The sequence below is a fragment of the Protopterus annectens genome, chromosome 5.part0 (assembly GCF_019279795.1).
Source record: "Protopterus annectens isolate FY-2018-M chromosome 5.part0, PAN1.0, whole genome shotgun sequence".
In the NCBI taxonomy this organism is placed as follows: domain Eukaryota; kingdom Metazoa; phylum Chordata; order Ceratodontiformes; family Protopteridae; genus Protopterus; species Protopterus annectens.
Window position 1 is genome coordinate 506,814,549 of NC_056735.1, and position 27,306 is coordinate 506,841,854.

Genomic DNA, 27,306 nt, shown 5'->3' on the forward strand with positions numbered 1-27,306 from the left:
GCCTTACATACCCTGAGGGAACTCTTCAAATGAGAAGCTTAGGAATAACCATGATGCAAGAACAGGGTTAGGAAATTTCTAAGTCTCCCTGAGCTTAAACCCCTTGCCATTCCTCAAGTTTTAGAGTTGGTGGATGATGTCTTACTGGATTCTTCATTGCAGAGAGACTCCCTTCCCTTTGACCCTCAGAAACTGGACAGATTTTACAGGGTTCTGGATTCCCGCAAACACCGTTTTAGGAACCATGTAGCAGATCCTGAAGTGATGACTCAGGGCCCTAAGGGAGCAAAAGAAAGCAGAGCTTTAGACAGGTTTGGAAAGAAAGTCTGCACCTGTCCTACCCTTGTCATGAGGGCTTTTAACTGCCATTTTCTTATGGTGAAGTGTCAGGAAACCATTTTAGACCAGACTAAACAAAAACTAGTGGAAATTAAAAATGTAAGGCCCTCTCAAAGGAGCTACTGGACTTATGCAATTCTTGCTCTCAAATAGCTAAGCACTCCTTGCACTGAGACTATGATGCTCTGGAAGCTTCCAGCAGGGCAGCAGCCACAGGATCCATCATTAGAAGACATGTCTGGCTGAGGGAGCAGTCCCTCCCTGAACATGTCACACCCAGTCTCCCAAATGTTCCTTTGGACAATGAGTTTATTTTTGGCCCCGAGGCTGAGGCCATGCTTAAAAAGATGGAGGATAAGGCCAAGTCCAAACAAATTGTCAAGGATGTTCTTCAGTTACAAACTCTTTATTTCAGTCACAATTACCCTACGAAGCACTGGTCCTTTCTGGTGTCCCAACCTAAACTTAGAGATTGGAGACATTGAATGGAAAGGAGAAAAAGGGAGCACCAGCATCTGAGGCAATGGCAAGCAGATTCCAGTAGGCCTGTGGGATCCTGCTTCCAGGGAGCCAGCAGAGAGCAATCATGACTCTTCCATGACACTTCCTCCCCCCTCCCCTCAACCCCCATCCCCCCATATCCTTCCTTTCTCAGGTTATGAGGATGGCTATCCCTCTTTCCCAAGAATTTGACCCTCATTACCAGGGATCATTGGGTACCAAAAGTCTTTCAAAGAGGTTACTAATCCAGTTCCGACACTCCCTAATTTTATCAGGTTCCCCAGATTTTACACCACACAAAAAGGCAGAGGCCTTAAACTAAATACAGCTTCTGTGCACCCAAGGTTCTGTTGAGCCAGTACCATTCTCATTACAAGGAAAAGGTTTTTACTCAAGACGTTTCCTAGTCCCTCGAAAAGAGGGTACTTCAAGCAAAGCAGGGCCACAGAAAGTATCTGAATACATGGAGCAAACTAAAAGGGTGTTGACAGTGTATACCTCAGGTATCTGACTGTGTTCAAATTAAAAACAAATGGCCACAGAATGCATGCAATTTTGTTTCATAGGTTCATAGGTTCATAGGTTGGTACTAGGCTATCAGCCCTAGGGCCTATACAAGCCTAGCCATAACAATTCTCTGGCTATTTCTTCCCACATTATTTACTTTCCTGGACCCCTGTCTAGCCCTGCAAACTAGAGTATATGTGACTACAGATGTTCTTCGTGTTTCACTGTTGCAATCATCACACTTGGGGTTATTTGCTTGCAGGTAGCACTCAGTCGTCCCGAATACCAGAAATGTAGTATTTCTGTGTCAGTTGCTGTTGCTTCAGTACTGACATCAGGTCATCAGGAGTATAAAAACAGGCAGCCTCGCTGTCGATTTTGTGCCTTGTTCAACACCCGAACTATTCATTGTCGGGCCCTTATTGTCGCTAAATACTTTCGCTCCCAATCTCTGTATTCCAAAATGGCTTCAGTAAGCCATCTGACTACATCTTCCAAAAAAGTAAGGATAAAGACAGAGACAGACAGCACAGGTCCAGAACTGCCAACGACACTTCCGTTAAGCTAGTCGACAATTCGCCAGTACTCAGTGAGGTGCTTTTGCAGCCCCTGATGCCCACTTCTATGGATTTGCAGGCTGCTACCGAGCCTGTTTGGAGTCCAGTATGCCGCGAGACTCTTCTTTGATTTTGGAACCTGCGGATGTCTCTACCTTGGATGGGTCCAGAGCTGCTGTGCAGGCAACGGCTTCCGAGGAAGTTTTTTGCATTACCAATATTTGACACAAACCAACGACTTCTTTTGCGTCTTCAGTTCTGTCTAAAACTACAGAGTTTCTAAGGCCAAGAGTACGAGCTACGCCTAAAAAAACGACGACCCAAACTCAAACACCTGCTTCCTTGCCACAAAATCAAATGCTTAAAATGGCAGAAGACCTGATTATGCTGATTAGGGGAAGCCAGCCTTTCCCTGCTAAGAGAAAAAGAGACCTGTCCCCAGCAGCTTTAACTGACCAAGAGTCTGATGACTCTTAAGGTTTCTGATTATGAAGACATGCCTTTATCTGCTTATGAGGATTCAGATGCAGAGGAATCCATTCCCTCTGCTTCCCCTCCAGAGGATTTTTCTTTTGGTGAAACCCTTCATACTTTAAGAGGGCATTTCCACTGGGAATGCCAGGATTATCCTCAGACCAAAAAGAGACTTTTAGATTTACCTCAATGTAGACCTTTAGCAATCCCTCCTGTTCTGGATGTTGTAGATGATCTCTTTATGGAATCCAGTCAAACTCCTGATACTTTACCTCCTGCTCCAAGGAAACCAGACAGGTACTACAGTGTCCCTGTCTCTCACAAATTTCTTATCAAAAATCCTACTGCTGAACCAGAGGTCATTTCCCAGAGGCCTAAAGGTGTAAAAGCAACTACAGCTAAGAATCCCACCCCTTCGGACAGGGATTCCCAAGCTTTAGACAGATGGGGTAAAAAAGTATACACATTTGCAACTCTCGCCATTAGGGCATTGAATTGCCAGTTTCACATGCTGAAATACCAGCAGCATATTATGGAACTTATTAAGCAAAAATTATTTACCTTTACAGACTGTGCAGAAAATAAAGAATTACAAGAGCTTATGCATTCTGCAAGCCACATCAGCAAGCATATCTTGCAATGTGGCTTTGACGCCCTAGAAGCTTCTTGCAGAGCAGCAGTCACTGGTACTGTAATGAGAACGCATGCTTGGCTTAAGGAACAGACCATGCTAGACCATGTCAAATCAAAATTACTAGATGCTCTTTGAACAAGGACAATGTGTTTGGCACCAAAGCAGAAGGGGTTCTAAAACAGATGGAAGAAAAAGCTAAGTCTATGCAGACAGTCAAAGATTTTTTGCAAGTGCAGCCTCCAAGATTCAGTAGGCATTGCCCCTCGAAACATTGGGTCTTTCCAGCCCCCTCAAGGCCATCTCAAACTAGACCCAGGGGAAACAGCCCCCTCCCCCAAGATTACTGTCTCAGGGTATGCAGAGATCTAAGTAATGGAGTGCTTCCACTTCTAAAACAGGGAGTTCTAAGCCACCCCCTTACAGAAAGAATTCACAATGACTTCTCAACTCCACTCCTCACCTCTGCCCAATTGCTCATGCCCCTAGGAGGAAAACTTGCCCATCATGCAAAAAACTGGACCTACAGCACCAAAGACCATTGGGTCCTCAACATTGTATACCAGGGGTACAAATTTTACTTCCACTCACTGCCAACCCCAAAAGGGTTCCCAGACCTTCCTCCAAATCAGTGGGCAGAGGCACAAAACCAAGTTTAATTCCTGCTCTCCATAATAAGAACATTTCAACCTGTTCCTGCAGAACAAATAGGTCAAGGGTTTTATTCCAGACTTTTTCTGGTACCCAGAAAAGAGGACACTTGGCGCCCAATCCTAGATCTTTCCATTCTAAACACCTTCCTGGTGGTACCAAATTTCAAAATGCTCACCCTTCAGCAGCTTCTTCCTATGCTGTCCAAAGATGCCTGGTTAGCCAACCTAGACCTAAAAGAAGCCTATCTGCACATCTCTATCAGGGACTCATGCAGAAAATACCTACGTTTTAAAACAGGATCTATGCACTATCAGTTCTATGCACTTCCCTTTGGCTTATCCACTGCTCCCAGAGTCTTCACAAAATGCCTGGCTCCAGCCATTGCCTATTACAGACAGAGAAAGATTCAAATTTATCCATACTTGGACTATTGCCTGATTCAGGCAGACAGTCAGGAAAAGCTGTTGCAGCACCTGACATTTGTAAAGAACCTTCTAACCTCCCTGGGGTACACTATCAATGAAAAGAAATCAAAACTAGTCCCCAGTCAAAAGATTGTATTCCTGGGAGCAAGCTTAGACACAGCATCCCAGATGGCATTCCTTACTCCAGAAAAACAAGCCTGTCTGACAGGCTGCCTCACTCAAATGGCCCCCAGAACCCTGCTATCTGCAAGGAAAATCCTGCAGGCCCTAAGGTTCTTGGCCTCTTGCATTCTACTAATTCCATATGCCAGATTGCATATGAGGAAACTTTACTGGTACTTAAAAAGTCTTTGGTGCCAACATTCTTAAGATTAGGAAACCATTATACCTATCATACCTTGTCTAAGGACAGAGTTTCTTTGGTGGGCAGCAGCATGCAACCACAACAAGGGACTTCCCTTTACTCAACCCCATGCTGCCCAGACCCTAACCACAGATGCATCAGACTATGCCTGGGGGGGGGGGGGGGGCACATCTGGATGACAAGTGCATTCAGGGCCACTGGAGCCCAAGTCAAATTCATCTGCACATCAAACAAAAAGAGATGCTAGCTGTTCAGTACCCTCTGACAGCTTTCAAATCCCTACTGTCACCAGGACCCTTGCTAATAAAAACAGACAACACCACAGTTATGTGGTATATCAACAAGCAGGGGGAACCCACTCTTACCTACTCTGCAGGCTAGCCATGGCCCTGTGGAACACGGTCTTGGACATGCAGATTCATCTGCAAGCTCATTTCCTGCCAGGCAAACAAAACTCTCTGGCAGACAACTTAAGCAGAAATCTACTAGACCCACATGAGTGGCAATTAGCTTCCAGCACCTTCAGCCTTCTAACCCTGAAATGGGGGACCCCAGAGATGGACGTTTTTGCCTCCCCCTACAATCACCAGCTCAGCAAATTCTGCACCAGGACACCTCACAGCAGGGCCTGGAAAGTGGATGCCTTATCCTTCCAGTGGTTAAACCTCTCAATCTATGCATTTCCCCCTCTGCCTCTTCTCACAAGAATATTACTCAAGATAAGACAGGACAAACCAAGGGCAATCCTGATTGCCCCGGACTGGCCATGCCAGCACTGGAATCCATTATTGCGCAGCCTGTCACCGGTGCCACCCTGGCACCTACCCCAGATCCCAACCCTCCTCACCCAGCAGGAGGGGACAGATCCTGCATCTGCGACTGCAAACCCGGAATCTTGCAGCCTGGCTTATTCTTGAATTCTCCCCCAGTGACCAGCCTAAGCAATCAGGTGCTGGACGTCATTCTTGAAGCCAAAAACCCAGTACAAGGAAATCCTTTGCTGATAAGTGGAAAAGGTATTGTTCCTGGATTCAATCTAAAGGACAGGACACAGCACTGCCCTCCTTACCTCTAATCCTGGATTACCTAGCAGAACTACTCCACAGAGGACTATCCTTCTCCTCCATTAAGATCCATGCCACTGCCATCTCAGCTCATTACAACACTGAGCCACCTCTCTTCTCTCACCCACTCATCAAGCAGTTCCTGAGAGGAGCAAACAACCTAAGGCCACCAAGAAGAGCACTCACCCCTGCTTGGGACCTTAATTTGTACTGGAAAAGCTCACGTTACCCCCCCCCCCACACACACACACACACACACACACACACACACACACACACTTTGAGCCTGCAGCATCAGCAGAGTTAAAATTCCTTTTTATTTATTTATTTATTTTTTATTCCTGTCTTGGAAAACAGACTTGATTCTGGCAATCACTTCAGCTAGAAGAGTGTCTGAACTACAAGCACTTATGGTTGTGGAACCCTTCATTATTTTTCATGCTGACAGGGTCTCCCTCAGGACTAACCCTTCCTTTATGCCAAAAATGATGTCCAGTGTGGCTGTTAACCAATCTATCCATTTGCCAACCTTCTTCCCTAATCCTCAAAATAAAGGGGAAAGGATCCTGCACTCCTTGGATGTGCACAGGCAGCTCAGATTCTACCTGGATACGACTAAAGCCTTCAGGAAATCTGACCAGTTACTAGTCAGTTTTGCAGCAAGGGCAGAGGGCAAGGCTATTTCAAAACAAACAATTTCCAAATGGATACCACACTGTATCCATTTCTGCTACAAACACCATAGGAAACCAACCCCTCAGGGGGCCAGAATGCATTTCACTAGGGCAATTTCTACCTCTGCAGCATTCCTCAGGGGAGTCCCTACCAGCGACATTCTGGAAGTTGCTACCTAGAGTTCTGTACACACCTTCACCAAGCATTACCACCTACCTATCTTTTCCAAATCCAGGGCGGGTTTTGCAACAGCAGTCCTGCAGGGCATACTAGCCAGCCCCAAGTCTTCTTCACTGCCTCCACCCTTTCTTCAGCTTTGGGAATCAACCCAAGTGTGATGACTGCAACAGTGAAACACAAAGAACTTAGTACAGTTTTGTACACTTACCATAAATGTAGATGTTTGAGTGTATTCACTGTTGCAGTCCTGGTTTCCCACCCTCTAGCCCCCTTGTCTCTCTCAATCTGTCTCTTTCTCCTCTCTATATCTATTACTCTCCACTTACTGGGTTATTGGTATTTACTTTTTACTGCTAGTGTTTTTCCCACCATAACTTTGCTCCCTATTTGGGGAGCTCCTGACATTTGGGGCAAGAAAAACTGATGTAATGGCATCAGCTGCCTGTTTTTATACCCCTGACGACCTGATCAGTACTGAAGCAACAGCATCCGATGCAGAAATACTAAGAGTCTGGTATTCGGGCCGACTGAGGGCTACCTGCAGGCAAATAACCCCAAGTGTGATTACTGCAACGGTGAATACACTCAAACATCTGCATTTATGGTAAGTGTACACAACTGTACTTTATATGACAGATGAGGTAGGTCACTTTCATCTACAAAATACCTTTGTGCCCACCTATTACAGTTACGTTATTGATTTTGTATACTTCAGACATCTGACTACAATTTGAAAAAAGCCACATTAATGTATTTCATCTCGTGTCACTCACTTATCAGCCCTGCCATAGCAGATCAGTTACTGATCTGTTATAATCAAACAGCAGTATGTTTCAGTCAATTTCATTCGCATTTTGTCTCTGTGCTCGTTAATTGCAACCACTTCATTGAATGTGCATACTGCTGATATCTGACTGTGATTGAATGAAAAAAATACCAAATAAATAAGTAAACGAATAAATAAATAATGAATTTGGTAATTCATTTCAGACTGTTGCTGTCAGCCACAATACTGCAAACCCATTTCAAACCCCCTTGTACACATTATACATATTGCTTTGTTTTTGAGAAGCCAGTTTGGTGGTCAAATAGTTTCACACATAATCTGTCTGCTCTACCCCTGAGGATTTTTTTTTTCAGTGACAGATTTTGAGTGGGATACTACCTAATGCATGCTGATTTAAGAAAATTAAAAATCAACTTTACTGGTATGCATGCAGTACTGATAAAACAGAAAACAAAAGCACACCAAAAAAGGAGTGAGCAAAGCCCTGTGTATTATAGAAAATAGTAATTAAGCTTCCTCTGATTAAGTTTCATCTTCTTCAGAACAAACCTTTTAATTTTCTTTAATAAAGAGAAAGTAGTGTTTTCTCAATTTTTTTGTAGTGTTTTTATTTTCTAATTTATCTCTGAAATCATCTATGCTGAGATGATTTGCTTAGTGCAATTTAGGGCATATCTTTTATATTTTAGTATCTGTTACAGCTGATGGGAAATACAAACCTGAAGCAGAGACCTTCATAAATGATCATAATCGTAAAAGTACACACAGCATCAACATGAAATAATGTATTTATCTGTTATATGTGAATGGAGTGTTTGTATCAGAATGATTACTGGAGGCATCATAAATAGGTTGTAGTAATATAATGATATAAGGAAATATAGTAATGTAATATTGAGTAATAGCCCTCACTGTTAATCTTACTCCTATCCCAGAAACATCAAATAAGATCACAGCAACAGCAGATGATGCTGAGAAAATTCTCATCTAACTAGTAAAACATATTTTTTTTCTTATGCCTGCTAAACATTGCAGCCTAAGTAGCCCTCACAAAGTCTATACTTATATATGCAAATTTTTGGCAGAAGAGGATAAAAGCAGGCATTACAATCTTCATGCTAGTGAGAGTATCCTTAATTTTGCTAGACTGTTTCAAAAGACAGTCCAGCAGATATAAGAATCAACTAATTTTCCATTAATGCATGTTCAAAAATGTGGAGGCATTTTTCTACAAGCCTTTAGCAACTAGTTTGAGTTATGTAACTCAGAAGATGGGTAGAAATAAATTAAAAATAAATAACATATATTTAGTAGAAGATGGAAGGGATATAGCCTAACAGCAAAATGGCACAGTGCGCCTTTGCTGAAATTCCACAAAAAACATGCAGTCTTTTTCCAGTATATAGGGAAGCAATAATCAACACAGATGTGACAATACTAAAGTAAATTAGATATAAGAGCTAACATTTGCATTTGTTTCACTAAAATATTTGATGGCTACAATTTCTTAAGAGTATCAATCATAATAAACTCAAACAAAAGCAAGAATGGGAAATTAGAAAAGGAATATTGTACAGAAGGATTACCAGTTTCAGGGCTAGAAGCACTGGAGTTACCTGTTACAGAGTGAGTAATATTCCCTGCACCACAGATGTGTTTAGAAGGACCTAAAGATATGACTTTTTGATGACCATGTTAACAGCGACAGACATGAGGCATGTAAGTCATTGCAGTTATCTAATCAATTCCAGGACGGTACTAGACCAGAAATCTTCAGCTTGATGCTCTGTAGAAGGAGCATTTTGCTCATTCAGTGCTTTAGTCCCCTATAGCAACATAGTTCATTTTTATCCCTACTTCTGTCTGTGTGTCTGTCTGTAAATATTTGTGGCATTTATACCTTTTTCTTTGAGTGCATTATATTTAGACTCCTGGTGTCTGGGTCATAGTTGAAAAAAATTCCACTATCTCAGTCTACTCTGTCATTTAAACAAACATTGATATCAGGTTGTATTGTCCCTCCCCGATATCAGGTTGTATTGTCCCTCCCCATCACCATCATTTTCCAACTCGCTGATTTGTTCTACTTTCAAGGGTTTTAGGATATATTCTGAGGTCCATAATCATTTTTATTTCAGTGTGTGAACACTTTTTTGTTGTTTGCACCATCTCCTTCTGTACTGCTTACTATCAGATGTCAGACTTACATGTTTATGTGTTTCACTATACTTTAAAGCGGTGTGCACATGGGCTTGACCTCCTTGCTAATTTCAGAATAGCAGCAGATCTTCTAGTCTCCACCGGGTGCTCATAGCTAGCGGAAATCTTCAACCTGAGTAGAATAGCTCAGCCCAAGCTCAAGATGGCTCTACAGAAGCTGGGATACATGAGCTACCATATGTGATTTTAAACTGAAAGATAATTTGAATCACAGAAGAATCATGCATCCCATGTAATCTGCTGATAATATATTGGGTAAGTTCTGGCTCTTATTTACGCAGTAGCTTGTCTCAAATCGATCCCCAGTCCATGTGATGATGATGATGTACCTATTGGGTGCTTAGTTGGATTCAGTCCCTGTATGTCTGACAGTATTCCTATTCTTGGAGGATGTTGCATCTACCATTATTACTGTGAGATAAGTTATATCTCCCATAAGTCATATATGTCTTTGGATTGTGCTTTCTTGTTTTTTTTCCTTTTTATCTTTTTTCAAATGTTATACCCATTTTGTTAGTATAGACTTTAAGTACCTAGGAGTTTCTTCCATGTCCCATCTGCATCATTTCTTTAGGAGTGTACACTTTGATTTCATTTAGTCAGTCATTGCATGTTTTTGATATAGCCCACACACCTTAGTAGTTGCCATTTTCTGCATTGCTTGTACCCTATGTTGTAACGATGGTCACCACATCAAACTGTACACAATGCTTTACCTGGATTCTTTCTAATGCCTACAAGGAGAGAAGAGAGATGAGGAATGATAAAGTATTCTTGTTTTATTTTCTTTCTTTCTTTCTTTCGTTTTTTTCTAAGCTCTTTTTTTGGCTCCCTCATGTCTGTCCATCAGTGGATTCCAGTGCTTCTCTTTGATTACTGAGTTTACCAAGCCCTTTCACCTCCTCTGGCTTACTATTACAATGCTAGTGATTCTGGTTCAGTGTCATACTGCTGCCAGTGTAGTGTTTGTTCCTATTACTCTCTGTTCCTCCACCTATACAGTAACACCCTGAGGCAAATCTAGTGTTTTTACATTTTACTCTCTGTTCCTCCACTCTGAGTAACACCCTGAGGGTGGAATGTTCATTAGAAGACAGAACTGGTGCACCCCTTACCTCCACAAAGAGCTGACATCAACAAGACACGCAAACCACTCAGTGCTGCCCCAAGTATGTGTGTCTCCCATGAAGCACCCATGCACTCCAATGGGCTACTTGTGTTGTACTCAGGGCTTTCTCCCTCTGTGCGATAAACAGGAACTAAGTGCCTTGTATTGTGCTGGTTATTCTTCTTTGTGGCCACCTCCTCCCCTGCAGCCATAGTGTTCAAAAGTCTGTTTTTGTTAATTTTTAAAACAGCTTGTTTACATTTATTTAATCTGGTATGGTATCTCAATATCTAATTCTTTTTCTTTGCAATTACTAAACTGGACAATACCTTAAAATATGTGTTATTTTCTCTGGTTTCTGCTCCCCAAATATGCTATTAGGAATTCTTAGCATGAATTTTTAAAACTTAAGTTTGTCTGTTTTAAGCATCCCTGTAATGCTATTAACAATGTATTAATTTTCAGTACATTCAATGTCATCACTTTTATTACATCACTTTATCTTATTAAAAAAAGGCAAACCCCTCATTCCAGACAACTGGCAACATCATGTTTATAGACCTTGAAAATAAGCAGTCCTAGTACTCTCCTCTGTGATACCCCACTGGCTACCATCCTTTCATGTAAGTAATCCTCACTTATGTATACCTTTTTGTGACCTGTTTTCTAGGTCTTCTACCCATTTTGTAGGAAACAATTAGAACTGTTGTTTCTATTCACGTAGTTCACAGCCATACACCATCCTAACCTATGCAGACCTAAGTGCTTCTAAATTTCAAGCAATAACCTTTCCAATATAGGTTTTATTTTCGCCAATATAAGTAAAATGCTCTGCAGATACTACAGAACACTTGGTGGCAGATTGTTACTTGAGATACATTTGATGTTATGTAGTCCTATCTCGCCATAATTCTTGCTGTATGGGTTCGGAGCCAATATTTGCCTCCGACTCGGCCAATACTGAAGCTCGAGAGCTTTTACTGGCTCGAGGCTAGCCCCTATCCCATGGTGCCTCACGGCAATTCCCCAGATCTCGTTTGCCGCGAAAGCTTCGAGTTTGTGTCTTACTGGCTTGTTGGCTAAGTAATATGACTTTTTACTTTAGTACTTTTTTACCACCTTTTTCTATCATATATATATATTAATAGTTTCTTCTTTATTGTGTGACTGTTTTTGAAAGTTTTCAACCCTTATTCCCCCCTTAGGACTGTATGGCCCGTTTAAATTAGAGGGCCGTAGTGCCCGTTTAAGTTAGAGGGCCTTTCCTCCCTGTGTGTGACTGTTTAAAAAAACAAAACAAAAAATCTTTTCTTCTCTTTACACTTTTATAATACTATTGTTGCCTTTGTTCTTAGTGTAAAGACAAGGATCACAAGGATTATCGCCCTTCAGGGTTCAAAAAATGCGACAGGTGTGCACAGAAACTTTCTCTTACAGACTGCCACACCAGTTGTGTATATTGTCTGGGCAAAGCCCATTTATAGGAACCCTGCACCTTTTGTCACGCTTTTAGTACAAGAGTGTTAAATGAAAGGAAGAGAAAACTTATTGACAGGGGTCTCATGACCAGTTCCTTCCAGGAACAGTTGGAACTTGGTCAGGCAGCTCCAAAATCTTCAAAGAGAAAATCATCGGTCCTGACTTCGGAGCTGACCAAAAAGTCTAAAGCGTCGGAACCAAGGAGTTCTGGTTCCAACTCTGCTTCATCTTTGGTGCAGCCGATTTCACTGGTTCCAAGACAGTCTTCAATACTGAAGATTTTGCCCGACATCGAGACTGTATCTCCTGCTTTGAGATCTGTTTTGGAGAGAAGGAATTTTCCTTCAGTCTCAACCAGATCCTCCAGGACCCTATCAGATGAGGACATCGAGAGGGTGGTGAAGAGGTTGCTTTCAGATCCAGCTCTGGCTAGAAAATTGACCCCTCCAGACCCAAAGGTCTTGGAGCTGACCCCCGTACCGATCACTGTTCCTCCTCCGACTGCTTCTCTCTTGGAGCCTATTATGTCCGGTTCCTCGACCCTTTGGCTCCGGGGATTTAGCCTGTTTCCTCGGAATCAATTACTCTATCCTTGATGGCTCAGTCTGGAGCCGATGGTTCTGAGAGCCGACGATCACGTGTTGACTCCGAGGGAGACAGTCACCCTGGGTTCTAGTCGTAACCGACCCTCCCTCTCGGAGCCTTTGCTTGACTCAGCTTGGCTCCCACTTCTGCTTCGGAGCCATTCCCTCTTGCTAGGAGTCGACCATCTGCCCCCTCAGAGTGGAGTTCTTCTTCGGACCTGGGGGAAAAGCTTTCAAAGCTATAGAGAAGGCTTTATCCTCTGCCAAAGCCATTCCTTTGGAACCTGTGTCCCACCAGCAGCAGGTGGCAATCTCTTCCCCCCTGCCACCCCCACAGCATAGGGAACCTGAGGCCCAAGTAGCCCCCATTGGAGGTGGCCCCTCTTCCGAGACCTCCCCAGATTATCCCACTGGAGAGCTCCCTTGGAAGAGGTTATGTAAAAAGAAACATGTCAACTCCCCTGAGTCTGTCACATCAGACACTGATTTAGAGGAATCAGAAGGGCCCCCTAGATCTCCCTCTGAGGATGTTTCCTTCTCTGACATCCTAGAAATCCTTAGACAGTGGGGTGATTGGAAGACCTCTAACCCTACTAAGGATGAATCAGTGTATCTTGAGTCCTTTGGCTCCCGACCTTCCACCTCTTGGGTGACACCGCCTTATGACCAACTTTTGGGGGTCATATCACGGAAAGCATGGACCTCTCCAGATTCAGTGGAAGCTGATGTTCTTCATCTCACATTGCTGCAGTCCTTACACTTGGGTAGTCCGCTGTCCTCGGTCGGCCCGAATATCAAAGTATTAGGCTGACGTCGGTCAAGGCGCTTAAGACTGACATCAGGACGTCAGGGTACAAATGCGCATGACCGACGTCATATCCTCAGTCTTTTTTGCCGCATGGTCCGATGTAGAGGTTCTTTGCCCCCTCCTGATAAGAGGCCTAGGGTGGAACCAGAGTTGGGGAGTTTTGAGCAGGCTTCGGATGTTTCAGAGTCTTCGGCTGAAGACTTGCAGGAGTATTCTCCTTATTCTGATTCTGATGTGGATGATTCTACTCCTTCTGCTTCTCCTCCAGAGGATTTTTCTTTTTCAGAGACTCTTCATTCTATGAGGGAACATTTTAAGTGGGAAGGTCAGGACTTCTCTGATTCCAGGAAAAGGCTTAGGGAATTTTTGCTTTTACCCCAGCATAGGCCTTTGGCTATCCCACCTGTTCTGGATGTTGTGGAAGATGTGTTTGCAGAGGCTTCACTTAATCCTGATTCTTTGCCTCCTGCTCCTGTTAAACCGGACAGGTATTACAGGGTGCCTGAAGCTCATAAATATCTTTATAAGAGTCCTAGGGCGGACCCAGAAACTGTTAGTCAGGGACCTAAGGGTATCAAGGCCTCTGTTGTAAAAAATCCGGTTCCTCCAGATAAAGAGGCCAGAGCTTTGGATAGATGGGGAAAGAAAGTCTATACTTCTTCCACCTTAGCTATGAGGGCTTTGAATTGCCAGTTTCACATGTTGAAATATCAAAACTATCTTCTTTCTCAATTGAAGTCTAAGGTAGATGCTCTGGCGGAAGGTATTGAGTGTAAAGAATTACAAGATTTGGTACATGTTTCTGAACAGGTGGGTAAGCATTCTTTACAATGTGGTTTTGATGCTGTACAGGCCTCGTCTAGGGTGGCTGCCACTGGGTCAGTTCTTCGCAGGCACGCCTGGCTGAGGGATCAGAATTTATCTGACCATGTTAAGACAAGGATTTTAGATGCTCCTTTACAGTCTGATGTGTTGTTTGGTTCACCTGTGGAGGCAGTCTTAAAGAAAATGGAAGACAAGGCTAAGTCTATGCAGACTGTTAAAGATTTTTTGCAAGTTCAGCCTCCGAAGTTTAGTAGGAATTGGCCTGCTAAGGGGTGGACGTACCCTTCTTATGATTCACAGTCTAGGGGCAGATCTAGACGTGGTAGGGGCAGAGCTCAGGGCTCTTTCAGACCTAGAACAGGGAGTTCTCCTGCACAGTCTTCGGGTGAGGGCAGGGGCCAGTCCTTTCGTAAACAGGCCCAATGACCTACCTTTTCAGCTGCCAGAACCTTCTTGTCTGGCAGCACCTTTGGGAGGAAGGTTGGCACTCTTCAAGGAAAATTGGAGTTTAATTACCCAAGACAGATGGGTATTGGATATCATACACCAAGGTTACAAGTTTTATTTCCATACCTTGCCTCCTTTCAAAGGCATGCCAGACGTTCCTCCTCAGCAAAGAATAGAGGCTCACAAACAAATTTCTCTGCTGCTTCAAATAGGGGCCATACAGCCGGTCCCTCTGCCAGAAGTGGGCCTAGGATTTTATTCTCGCCTGTTCCTAGTACCAAAGAAGGGGAACACGTGGAGACCAATTTTGGATTTATCTATCCTCAACACTTATCTGGACATTCCCAAGTTCAAAATGTTGACGTTACAACAGCTTTTACCTCTGCTGGGCAAAGATCACTGGATGGTGACTCTGGATCTCAAGGAGGCTTACCTTCATGTTCCTATCAGGCTAAGTTGCAGGAAGTATCTGCGTTTTTGGGCTGGGACTTCTCATTATCAGTTCTCTGCATTGCCCTTTGGCTTATCTACTGCACCCAGAGTGTTCACGAAGGTTCTGGCTCCAGTGATAGCTTTCTTCAGGCTACAAGGAATACAGATTTATCCTTATTTGGACGATTGCCTGATTCTGGCTCAAGGAAAGGACGAACTTCTTCATCATTTGCAATATGTGATAGCAGTGCTAAGATGCCTGGGGTATTCTGTGAACGAAATAAAGTCCAGTCTAGTACCCTCTCAGGACATGTGCTTTCTGGGTGTGAGACTGAATACAGCATCCCAGATGGCCTTTTTGACCCCGGACAAACAAAATAATCTTTCTCTTTACTTCCATCAATTGTCTCATCAGTCCAGGCTGACTGCAAGGACAGTCCTTCAAGCCTTGGGGTTCATGGCATCTTGTATTCTGGTGCTTCCCAATGCCAAACTGCATATGAGGAAGCTACAATGGTATCTCAAAAATGTATGGACACAGCACTGCCAAGATATGGACACTGTCATTCATATAATACCTTGCATTCAAAAGGAATTTTTGTGGTGGGCTCAGGAATGTCACCTAAACAAGGGACTCTCTGTAACCCGGCCAGAGGCGAGTCAGATTCTAACGACAGATGCCTCAGACAAAGCTTGGGAGCTCATCTAAATGGAAAGTGGATACAAGACACGTGGCCTGCCAGACTACAACATCTACATATCAACTTGAAGGAGATGTTAGCAGTCCAATTTGCATTAATAGCTTTCAAGGATTTACTTCTTCCAGGGCAGGTGTTGGTTCTAACAGACAACACAACTGTCATGTGGTACATCAACAAGCAAGGGGGAACACATTCTTATCCTCTATGCAGACAAGCAATGATTTTGTGGGAGACTGCTCTCAGTTTACAGCTAAATCTTCAGGCAAGGTTTCTGCCGGAGCACAGAACTCCTTAGCAGATGTGTTGAGCAGGCGAATTATGGATCCCCACGAGTGGAAATTGGATCCTCATGTATTTCAGAAATTGACAGTGTCATGGGGAACTCCAGACATAGATCTGTTTGCTTCTCCACTAAACTACCAGCTGCCAAAGTTTTGCACAAAAGGTTTCATCCCACAGCTTGGAAAGTGGATGCTCTTTCTTTCAATTGGAGCAATCTTCATGTGTATGCCTTTCCACCTCTGCCTCTCCTCCCAAAGGTACTCCTAAAGGTCAGACAGGACAAGCCAAAGATGATTTTAATAGCTCCAGATTGGCCTCGACAGCACTGGTACCCATTACTGAGAAGTCTGGTACGGGAGCCTCCATGGCCTTTGCCTTCAATTCCACACCTGCTGTCTCAGGAGAACAGTCATTTACTCAATGTCAAACTTCTCTCTCTTCACCTAACAGCCTGGCATATTCTGTTTTAAACCCTGGAGGGTCTCAGCTTCCACAGCAAGTTTTGAATGTTATTTTGGAGGCCAGAAGGCCTAGTACAAGGAAAGTGTACGCAGATAAATGGAAGAGATTTTTATTTTGGAGTGCAGCAAAGGAATTTGATGTTTCTAAGCCAAATTTAAGTGTGGCTCTTCAATATCTTGCTGAGTTACTGGACAAAGGTTTGTCCTTCTCTTCTATTAAGGTTCATGCTGCAGCAATTTCTGCTCACTATGACTGTGACCCACCATTGTTTTCTCATCCTTTGTTTAAGCAATTCCTTAGAGGGGCAAAGAATATAAGACCCCTGCGTAGAGCTCCTACACCTGCTTGGGATCTCAATTTTGTGTTGGAGAAACTCACTCTACAACCTTTTGAGCCTGCAGCTACTGCCGAGTTGAAATATTTATCATGGAAGACTGCTTTTTTGTTGGCCATTACCTCTGCGAGAAGGGTTTCTGAATTACAGGCCCTTATGGCAGTTGAGCCTTTCTTAATTTTCCATAAGGATAGGGTATCTTTACGTACTAATCCTTCCTTTATGCCTAAAGTGGTTTCTAGTGTGGCTTTAAACCAAACTATTCATTTGCCTACTTTTTATGCAAACCCCCAAAATAAAGGGGAAAAGATTTTGCACACCTTGGATATACACAGGCAGTTGCGATATTATTTGAGCAGAACTAAAGGGTTCAGGCAGTCTCAGCAGTTATTTGTTTCATTTGCTTTGGGTTCTCAGGGCAAGCCTGTGTCAAAACAAACTATTTCTAAGTGGACTGGGTGTTGTATTGCTTTCTGTTATTCCCATCATGGTAAGGAGATTCCAGCTGGGATTAGGCCTCATTCCACTAGGGCTACTGCCACTTCTACAGCTTTTTTAAGGGGGGTGGCGACTAAAGATATTTTGGAGGCAGCTACTTGGAGTTCAGTGCATACTTTCTCTAAGCATTACCACCTTCCACTTTACTCTAAATCTAGGGCTGGTTTTGCCACTGCAATTTTACAGGGCATTTTGGCAGCCCCTACTGCTTTATAGTTTTGCCATCCTCCCTTTCCTCTGCTTTGGGATTCTACCCAAGTGTAAGGACTGCAGCAATGTGAGATGAAGAACATAGTACAGTTTTGTACCTACCATAAATGTAGATGTTCGAAGATCCACATTGCTGCAGTCCAATTTACCCTCCCTCCTTCCCCTCTGTAGTTAGAGGCGGTTGTGTGGTTTGGGTTGTGAATATTGTGAATATTGTATATATTGTACACATGATTAGTGCAAGGGTGGTTGGTTGTTTTTTGCTGTCTTTTGGTTTTGACCTTTCTGTTTAGGGTCTTCTGACATCTGGGGCAAGAAAAGACTGAGGATATGACGTCGGTCATGCGCATTTGTACCCTGACGTCCTGATGTCAGTCTTAAGCGCCTTGACCGACGTCAGCCTAATACTTTGATATTCGGGCCGACCGAGGATAGCGGACTACCCAAGTGTAAGGACTGCAGCAATGTGGATCTTCGAACATCTACATTTATGGTAGGTACAAAACTGTACTTTCTGAGGAGGCCAAACAAATTTATGACAGCACCTGAGGACAAGTCTTTCCTTAGCAAGGGACTTCCAGTGGATGCTATGATGGTAGCAGCGGTAACCAAGAAGGAATTATCTGAGATGTCTTCTAATATCCATACTCCCAACAAGGAGTCCAGGACGATGGATAGGTACGGGAAGCATACTTTTTCTTCAGCGGCATTTACATTAAGATCACTGAATTACCTGACTCATTTTAGTCGTCTTCAGAGGAATCTCCTGAAAGAGTTAGGAGATACCATCCGGGGTTCAGTAGCTCCGGGTTCCATGGACAAGGTTTCTGCGTAGCTCTCCACCCTTACTTCCATAGCTAACTCATTCATGAGGCTGATCTCATATGCAGCAGATGGAGCGAGCAGGGTAGCCACAGCAGGAATATCCCTCAAGAGAAATTTGTGGGTGTGTCTTTGTAATTTTAGGGAATCCTTCAAGTCTTCCTTCACTAACGTTACCTTTGATGGTTCATCTCTTTTTGGACCCCAAGTGAAAGAGACTTTGACTAGGTGCGAGCAGGAAGGAAAAACCTTATCTGCCATTGGAGTCTGTTTCTCTCTCCCATCCAGACCCTATCCCAAGGGTAATACAGGAGAGAAAATGTGGTTCCGCAAATCCCAAAACTGTTTTCCTCAGGCACAAGATCAACCCTCCCCCAAGGGCAGAGGGGGAGGATATAATAGAAGACACCACCCTCACAGCAGAGGAGGTCCGCAACATCAGGGAGACAGAGAAGCTTTCTCTGATCGTCCCTTCCATCGACCCTGAGGGGTTTCCCGACTGTCCATCTCTGGAGGCAGTCGGGGGTTGTATATCGCTATACCCAAGCGCCTGGCTAACTATCACTCAAGATCGTTGGTTACACACAGTAATATCCAGAGGTTACCTAATTTCCTTTATTTCCGAACCCTCAACAAGCCGGTCTCTTCCAGATGTACCACTCATCCAATTAGACTGTGCAACATCAGAGGTCATCTCATTGCTGCAAAAAAGAATCATCCAAGAAGTTCCCGCAGAGCAAGTAGGATCTGGAACTTTCTCTCGATTCTTTATAGTTCCAAAAAAGACAGGGAACTGGAGATCAATTCTAAATCTCAACTGCCTCAACAAGCATGTAAGAAAATCAATGTTTTGAATGGTCACTTTGCAGTTGATATTTCCCTTTATCGGGCAAGACAACTGGATGTGCTCAATTGATCTCCAGGATGCGTACTACCATGTCAAAATGGACAGGTGCTCCAGGAGACACTTATGCTTCCGGCTGGGAGCCAGTCATTTTCAGTTCAGAACACTGCCCTTTGGCCTCACTACAGCCCCCAGAGTGTTTACCAAATGCATGGCAGTGGTAACGGCTCACCTGAGATGTCAAGGATTCCAGGTGTTTCCGTACCTAGATGACTGGCTCCTCACTGCTACCACCAAGCATCAACTCCTAAGGACCAGGGACGAGACTCTATTCTTATGCACCAGCCTAGGTATCACTGTCAACTTGCAAAAGTCAGACTTATTTCACTCGTAGCATATTGTATATCTAGGCTCAGAAATAGACACAACCACCATGTCGGTAAAGCTAACTCAGGAAAGAGTGGAATCTCTACGCAGTCAGATCAGATCCTTATTAAACAAACAAAGAGTCCAGGCCAGAGTAGTCCTTCAAGTCCTAGGGACTACGGCTTCCACCATCTTATTAGTTACTGTTGCTCGCCTACATATGAGGATTCTCCAGTGGATGCTGTTTGCACAATGGTCGATTCAAGACCTCCCATTGTCTCACCAGATATTAATAACAAATGCATGCAAAAGGGATCTGACATGGTGGTTACACATGAAACAACTTGTCCTAGGTCGTCCACTTGTTCCTCCCCAAGAGAAAGCAGTTTTGACCACAGACGCTTCCCAGATAGGGTGGGGGGCATTATCTGGGAAAGACAGTCCAAGGTATTTTGCAAAACTATGATATTCACTTGCACATCAGTGTTCTAGAGACGAGAGCGGTGCTATATGCGTTGCAAGCACTTCATAGCTCCCTTCCCACTGGAACGATTGCGATTCAGTCAGACAACATGTCCCAAAAGAGGTCCACCAGATCCCCCAGAAACAGGAAGGGGGTTGGAGGGAGGGACACAAGAATATAGGCAGGTTGAACCAAGTCTTACCCGCTTTGCAGAGAGGCTTTAAGAGTTTGGAAATGGGCGATGGATACTCAACGCTTCCTGATAGCAAAGCATATCCAGGGGAAATCAAACGTAATAGCGGACAAACTCAGCCGAGCAATTCTGATGCCTCACGAGTGGTCCCTGAATCCAATGGTTGCGAAAGAGATCTTTCACAAATGGGGCCAGCCTTGCTACGATCTGTTTGCCACTCACCTGAACACCAAATGCAGCAGCTACTTTGCCCTCGTTCCCCATCCGGGGATGTCACCCAGGGATGCTCTAGTTCATGATTGGCCCCCGGGATTTCTTTATGCCTTTCCTCCTTTTCCACTCATCCCCAAAGTAATACAGAAAGCAAGACAGTTGTGGACTTCCTTGATCCTCATTGCTCCTTACTGGCCTCGACAAGTTTGGCTTCCCTTCCTGAGGCCCTATCTCTTGGAGGAACCATGGATTCTGGAACCATCTCCAGATCTCCTGATTCATCAATTGGGACAGTTTCACCGCTTCATCCACACCCTCAAATTGACAGCATGGCTGCTGCAATTCCACGTATAGCCAGGTGTATTCCCTTATCCCCAGCAGTCAAACACATCCAAATTTCATCCCATAAACCTTCCATTCAGAAACTATATTTTAGCAAATGGAAAAGGTTTTCCCTTTGGGCTATGAATCAGGGCTTAGATCCATATATGTCTCCTTTAGAATCCATTTTATCCTTCCTAACAACAATTTTTCATGAAGTAGCAGCAGCCGCTACAGTTAGAGTTCAATTAGCTGCCATTTCCAATTTCATTTTGGTTTCATGGGAAATCCAGTCATGCAGCACTCCCTCTGTAAAACTTCTTAAAAGTTCTTCTTCTTAGGCCCCCAATAAAACAACCATTAGAACCCCTTGGACTTAAACTTAGTCCTCTCATCTTTGATGTCTGCACCCTTTGAACCATCCTCATTGTCAGACTTAAAATTGTTATCATGGAAAACCTTGTTCTTCGTAGCTATAACATCGGCTAGGAGAGTCTCGGAGCTACAAGCCCTAACTGTTCAACCTTCTTACATTATCTTTCACAAGGATAGGGTCTCTCTCAGGACAAACCCTTCCTTTCTTCCTAAGGTATGCTCAGAGCACAACCTGAATACTACCATTGAGCTACCTGTGTTTTTTCCAAACCACTCTAATAAATCAGAGTATAGACTTCACCAGCTAGATGTCCACAGGATACTCAGATTTTATATACACAGGACTAAAGAATTCAGGAAATCTGATCAACTTTTCGTTTCCTTTTCTGAAAAAAGGAAAGGCTTGCCTGTTTCAAAAATTACTCTTTCAAAATGTCTTTTGGATTGCATATCCTTTGCTTATCAACAAGCTGGTAGACAATTACCGGAAAAAGCTAAAGGTCACACTACTAGGGCTGTAGCTACTTCATGTGCCTTTAGATCTAGGCTCCCAATTGATACTATTTTTGCAGCAGCTACTTGGGCAAGACCACATACGTTTGTCACTCATTACAAATTGGATTTGGCCTCCCAGGACAGGTCATCCTTTGGGTCCACTGTGCTGAAGAGTCTCATTGCTTGAGCCACCCGGGATAAAAGGTGCTAGGGACGCTGTCCCATCCAGCAAGAATTACGGCGAGATAGGACTACATAACATAAAGAAGTTATGTACATACCATAATGTTCCACGTTTGTAGTCCATCTCGCCTATATTCTTGCGTCCCTCCCTCCTGCCCCCTTCCTGTTTCTGGGGGATCTGGTGGACCTCTTTTTGGACTGCCTGACATTGCTCTTTATTGTCGACCTGGAATGGATTATGTTTCTAATCCTTTGCTGTATTTATACAGCTTCTTTCTTATTACTACCTGATAGGTATTTATTGCTTTCTTGCAAACTAGATCTGGGCAATTGCCGTGAGGCACCATGGGATAGGGGCTAGCCTCAAATCAGTAAAAGCTCTCGAGCTTTAGTATCAACTCATCCAGCAAGAATATAGGCAAGATGGACTATAAACATGGAATGTTATAGTAAGTACATAACTTCTTTTTTCACTTGATTTACAGTACTTATGTGAGGCCTCTCTAAGTTCTGTTCATTTTGTTTAATTTCATTTGTTCTTTGATAACCAAGAAAGTCCTACTGAGTTACTGGCCTATTTTCAGAGGAAGCCTGGAGAGAAAAGCTCTGCAACAGAGTCAAAAACATTTAAACAGTATTTGATGAGTAATTATATAGAAGGGGAGAAAAGCAACAGATTAAAAAAATTACAATGAGCTGGGGAGAAAGGCGTCACATAAACAAGTGTAAAAACATTTTACAGTAGCTGTTAAGTAATTATACACAAGGGAAGAAAATTCCCACAAAAGATAAAACACAAAACAGATTGAAATACATTTACAGAATATTACTAGGATAAATTGTAATCAAGTAAACAATATGTACGGCAAGTAGCAAGACATTTTCAGAAATGGAGAGCCTATCTCAAGTAAACTAATACATAGTTAAATCAAAATATTAACTATATTTCTAATAATATATGGAGGTGAGAAATAAGACAGAAGAACAGAATGAGATGAGGAGGTGTAATGTCTATGATGGAAAATTAAGGACATGGAGAATGGTGCAGCAGTAGCGTTGTCACCTCACAGCAAGAGGTTCTCTGGTTTGATTCTCGGCTGGGTTGCCTTCTGTGTGGAGTCTGCATGTCCTCCCTGCATTTCTGTGTGTTTTCTCAGGGTGCTCTGGTTTCCTCCCACAATTTAAAGACATGTGTCTGGAGCGTTTTTCCCTGAGCCTCCGCTGAAAATTGGCTTTGTTCCAAGTCGGACTTTCCCGGTAAATAAATAAAAATATATATATATATATTATTAGAAAGGTAAGAATATTATGGAAGGACACGAGAGAAAAATAAATAGTTGTAAATGTCGACTGAACTGGCAGGACAGTGTACATTAGTAGTATGGTATCATTAAAGTGAGAGCTTCTTTTGATGTTAGGCCATTATTACCTGTTAAGATACAGAGGTGTTAGTGAATTCAGAGTGTGAAAGGTGTAATTATAGTGAGTAGATAGTCATGCATCTATTTTGAGGGTTATGCAGGTACAGGTACAGGTGTCAGATAGATATTTTTTTAGATTGTCTTAAAATTGGAAAGGTTGTTAGTATGTTTAAGGGATAAGGGAATAGATTTCCAGGAGTGGACTACAAAGCTGGAATAGGCAGTGGCTCCTGCTGATAGGTGTGGTTTGTAGGTAATAAGGAACATTTTGTTTACAAATTTAAGTGACCGAACAGGCATGTATGTATGTATGTATGTATGTATGCAATAAGTCCAGTAGGGCTTTAATTTGGTCTGGCTTGTATATTAAATTGTGGTTTATGAAGAGATGGGTTTTACCTGCATTCTTCTGGACACCCACACACATACACATAGGTAGGTACTAGGCTATCTGCCCAAAGGCATTTATAAGCCTAGCAGGAATGTGTTGGCTTTCGCCGCCCCTTAGATTAGTTCCCTGTGCCTCTGTCCAGCAGAGCCATTGAAGTGATCCCTTGGGTAAACTTTCTGTTTCCCATCCACTCGTCAAGGTTTCTCTTGAAGAGGGTTAGTGAGGAGCTCTGCCTAATGTAGATTGGAATCTTGTTCCAGAGCATGGGAAGTCTCTGGGACAGGAATCTATCCCTCCAGCATGTCCTATTTATTGTTGTGGTGAGGTTTAGATCCCTGGAGTATGTGGCACGAGGGGATATGGTTTTCTTTAGGTGGAGCATGTCCATCAATTCTGGGTTGGACATGGCCTTGTATGTTAGGCAGACATCACCTCTGAGTAGAAGGTACACAACCGAGTACAGCTGGAGTTTCTTCAGTCAAGCTGCATAGGGCATCTGCTTGAGGCCAGTGATCCTCTTGATGAGATACTTCTGTGGTCTTTCCAGTTGTTGCAGGTGTCTTGTAAGGTACATCCCAAATGGGGCATTGTACTCTGCGATGGGTCTGATGAGTGATGCATAGAGGGGCCCAATGACCTCTTTCGATCTGGATGCAAACCTTTTTGTTATTAGGTGGGCCACATAGAAGGATTTTCTAACCATTTTGGCAATGTGATTATCAAAGGCAAGGCTACTATCTACTTGGGTCCCCAGATCCCTTATTATGTTTTCTGAATTTAGGGGGCTATCTCCTATGTGGTAGTTTGTGGGTACTTTGTTTTTTCCTAACGGGATGACTATGCACTTTTTGGCATTTAGCTTGAGGCCATGGTTTTAACACCAGGTATCTGTCTCAGTGAAACCCTTTTGGAGGATGTTTGTGTCAGCAGGAGAGTCAATTATAGCCCATAGTTTGCAGTTGTCTGCGAACTTGGTCAGCCATAGTCCTCCTGTGCTTGCCTGTACCTCTGAGAAGTATATGCCGAACAGGAGAGGTCCTAGGACTGAGCCCTGGGGAACACCACTTGTAACCGGTTTAGAGTCAGACCTAATTCCCGCAACTCTTACCATGTGGGTTCTGTCCGTGAGCCAGTTGGCAACCCATCTCATGACGTAGGGTTTTATGTTCAGGCTGGTGAGCTTGTCTATAATACCTGAGTGGGGAATGGTGTCGAAGGCCTTTGCGAGGGCTAGGTAAGCTTTGTGGACCACCTTTCCCTTGTCTAAAGCCTTGGTAACTGTCTCAAAGAAGTCCACCAGGTTTAGGAGGCATGATCTGCCCTTAACCAAGCCGAACTGGGTAGGGTCCAGTGTTTGGAGGTGTCCAATGTCTCTGTTAATGAGATCCATGATGATGCGCTCCATAGCTTTGCAGATCAAGCTAGTCAGGCTTAGTTCCCAGGGTCTGTTGTGGCTCCACCTTTGTGGAGTGGAATAACCGTTGCTGTGCGCCACTCTGTGGGCACGTTGCCTGTGGAGAGGCTGAGTTTAAACAGTGTGTTTAGGTGAGGGGATAGTTCCTCTTTGAGCTCATGTAGGACTCAGCCTGGGACACCGTCCGGTCCCATTGATGCTGTGTTTTTGAATTTGGACAGGGCTGCTTTAACCTGAGTGTCTGTGATTTCAGGGGCTCTACATTCTTCTGGTATAGTTATGGGCCCTTTTGGGGGTGAGAGGGAGGTGAAGTTTGCACTGAACCTGTCTGCCAGGATGTTTCTATATCAGTCGGTTCAATGTATTTTGTGCCATTCTACACTAACTCCAAGCAGATCTGAGAATTGCCATTTAGATTCTTGACATAACTAAAGAATGCCTTGTGGCTATCTTTGGAGTCCATGGCAATTTTTCTTTTGAAGCTAGCCTTGGATGATTTTATGAGGGAACGTAATTTCTTGCTGATACTGATCAGGGATGTCTTCCCTTCTTGGGTTTTACTCTTTTCTGTACTAGTTTCCTCCTTCTATTATATAGCTTGTTTATGGCAGGGGTCCACCAGACTGGTTTCTTTTTCTTGGAGGAGTGAGCTTTGTTTTGAATAGCATGATCCATGCATTCTTGTAGGTGCCCATAAAGTGCATTAGTAAAGGATTTTGCAGCTTGGACAGCATTATCCTTTAGCATGGGGGCTTTGAAACTTCCCACCTCGGTCTTAAGTAATGTGAAGTTTGCTTTTGAAAAGTTTTTCGTGGTGGTTTCTTTGACCGGGGTGGTGGCGGAATGTGGATATCCAGAGTGATTAGTTTATGGTCAGATCTAACCTGCTAGGGGTTGATCTCCGGAGTGGAACACTGGTCGCCCATGTTTGGTGATGACCAGGTCCAATATGTTGTCACCTCTGGTGGGGGTGTTGACCAGTTTATCCAGGGCGTTTGAGTTTATAAATTCTAGGAAATGTTGGGCAAGGGAGTTTGTACTTGAGTAGCTCTCACAGTTAATGTTTGGGTAACTGAAATCACCCAATATCAGGGTGTTTTGTAGGACCTTTATGTTTCCCAGTGTTTCCAGGAATGCGTAGTGGGGGTCCTGGGACATGGTGGGTGATCTGTAGCAAGCTATAATTTGAAAAGCAGTTTTGCCCATTGCTAGTTGCATGTGGATGATCTATGAAGCATTGTGCTGTGCCACTAACCTGGAGGTGTGGGTATCCTTGATGAATATGGATACTTCCCCGCCTTTTGTATTTCAGTCCAGGTTTTGTGGCCGAAATGTATGGTATGAGTTGTAGCCTGGTAGTGCTGGGGTGCTCTCTGGAGCCTTAAACCAGGTTTCTGTTACTGCACATATATCGATTTTCTCCATACTGAGGACTGCCTCGAGTGTGTGCATTTTGAGGTTTAGACTTCTGGCATTGAGTAGCATTACCCTCAGTTTTTTGTTACTTGTGCTATTTATGGCGGTGGGTTTGTCTTTTGAGCCTTGCCTAAAAAAGGCACTATGGGGGTGGCAAGAGCCTTGGACATTATTCAAAAGCCTAAGGGTGACAGGTGCAAGCCATCTCTAGCGAAGCAGCGTGGCTTGTCGGGCATGTCATCCCAGGCTGACAGACACTGGATCCTCTTTGAATGACACCAGAAGCTTAGCCAATTGTTGAAATTGATAATTTTTTCTCTATAGGTTTCATTTTTGGTGAGGGCAGGATGCTACTCAGGGTCAGGGTCATACCGGCCTGGGCTACGTGATCAGAGAGCTCGTCCATGTCTCTTTTCATGTAGTCCAGGGAGGTACGGCTAAGGTCATTCACACCAACATGGACAATGACAGAGTCATATTTGTACTTGTTCTGGAGTGACCTGAGTGCTTGTGGTATATGGTGGATCCTTGCACCCAACAGGCAGCTAACAGTAAACTTTTCCTTGTTCAGCCTAGTGAGTGGGACATCAGTGTGCCTGACTATAGAGTCACCTATTACTAGTGTGTTGGGTATGTTATTCTGCCTTAAGGGCTGTGATTGTGTGGCACACTGGTTTTGTAAAGTATGTGTTTCATGTTTTGTGTTGGGGGGGTGGAGGTTGCTTGGATGTTTGCTTTGAAGGTCTCTGTTGCTTTTGCAGATTTCTGTTTAGAGCATTTGAGTATGTTTTCATGTATTTATGTGTGTTTTTTGCCAGTGCTGGTTTCATAGGTCTATGTG

The 27,306-nt window shown here is 43.6% G+C and overlaps 1 protein-coding gene across 18 annotated transcripts in view; it reads left to right on the forward strand.

Annotated features, from left to right (window-relative positions):
- Positions 1-27,306, forward strand: part of ROBO2 (roundabout guidance receptor 2) — a 1,870,921-nt gene that overhangs the window by 1,027,456 nt on the left and 816,159 nt on the right. The window lies entirely within an intron of this gene.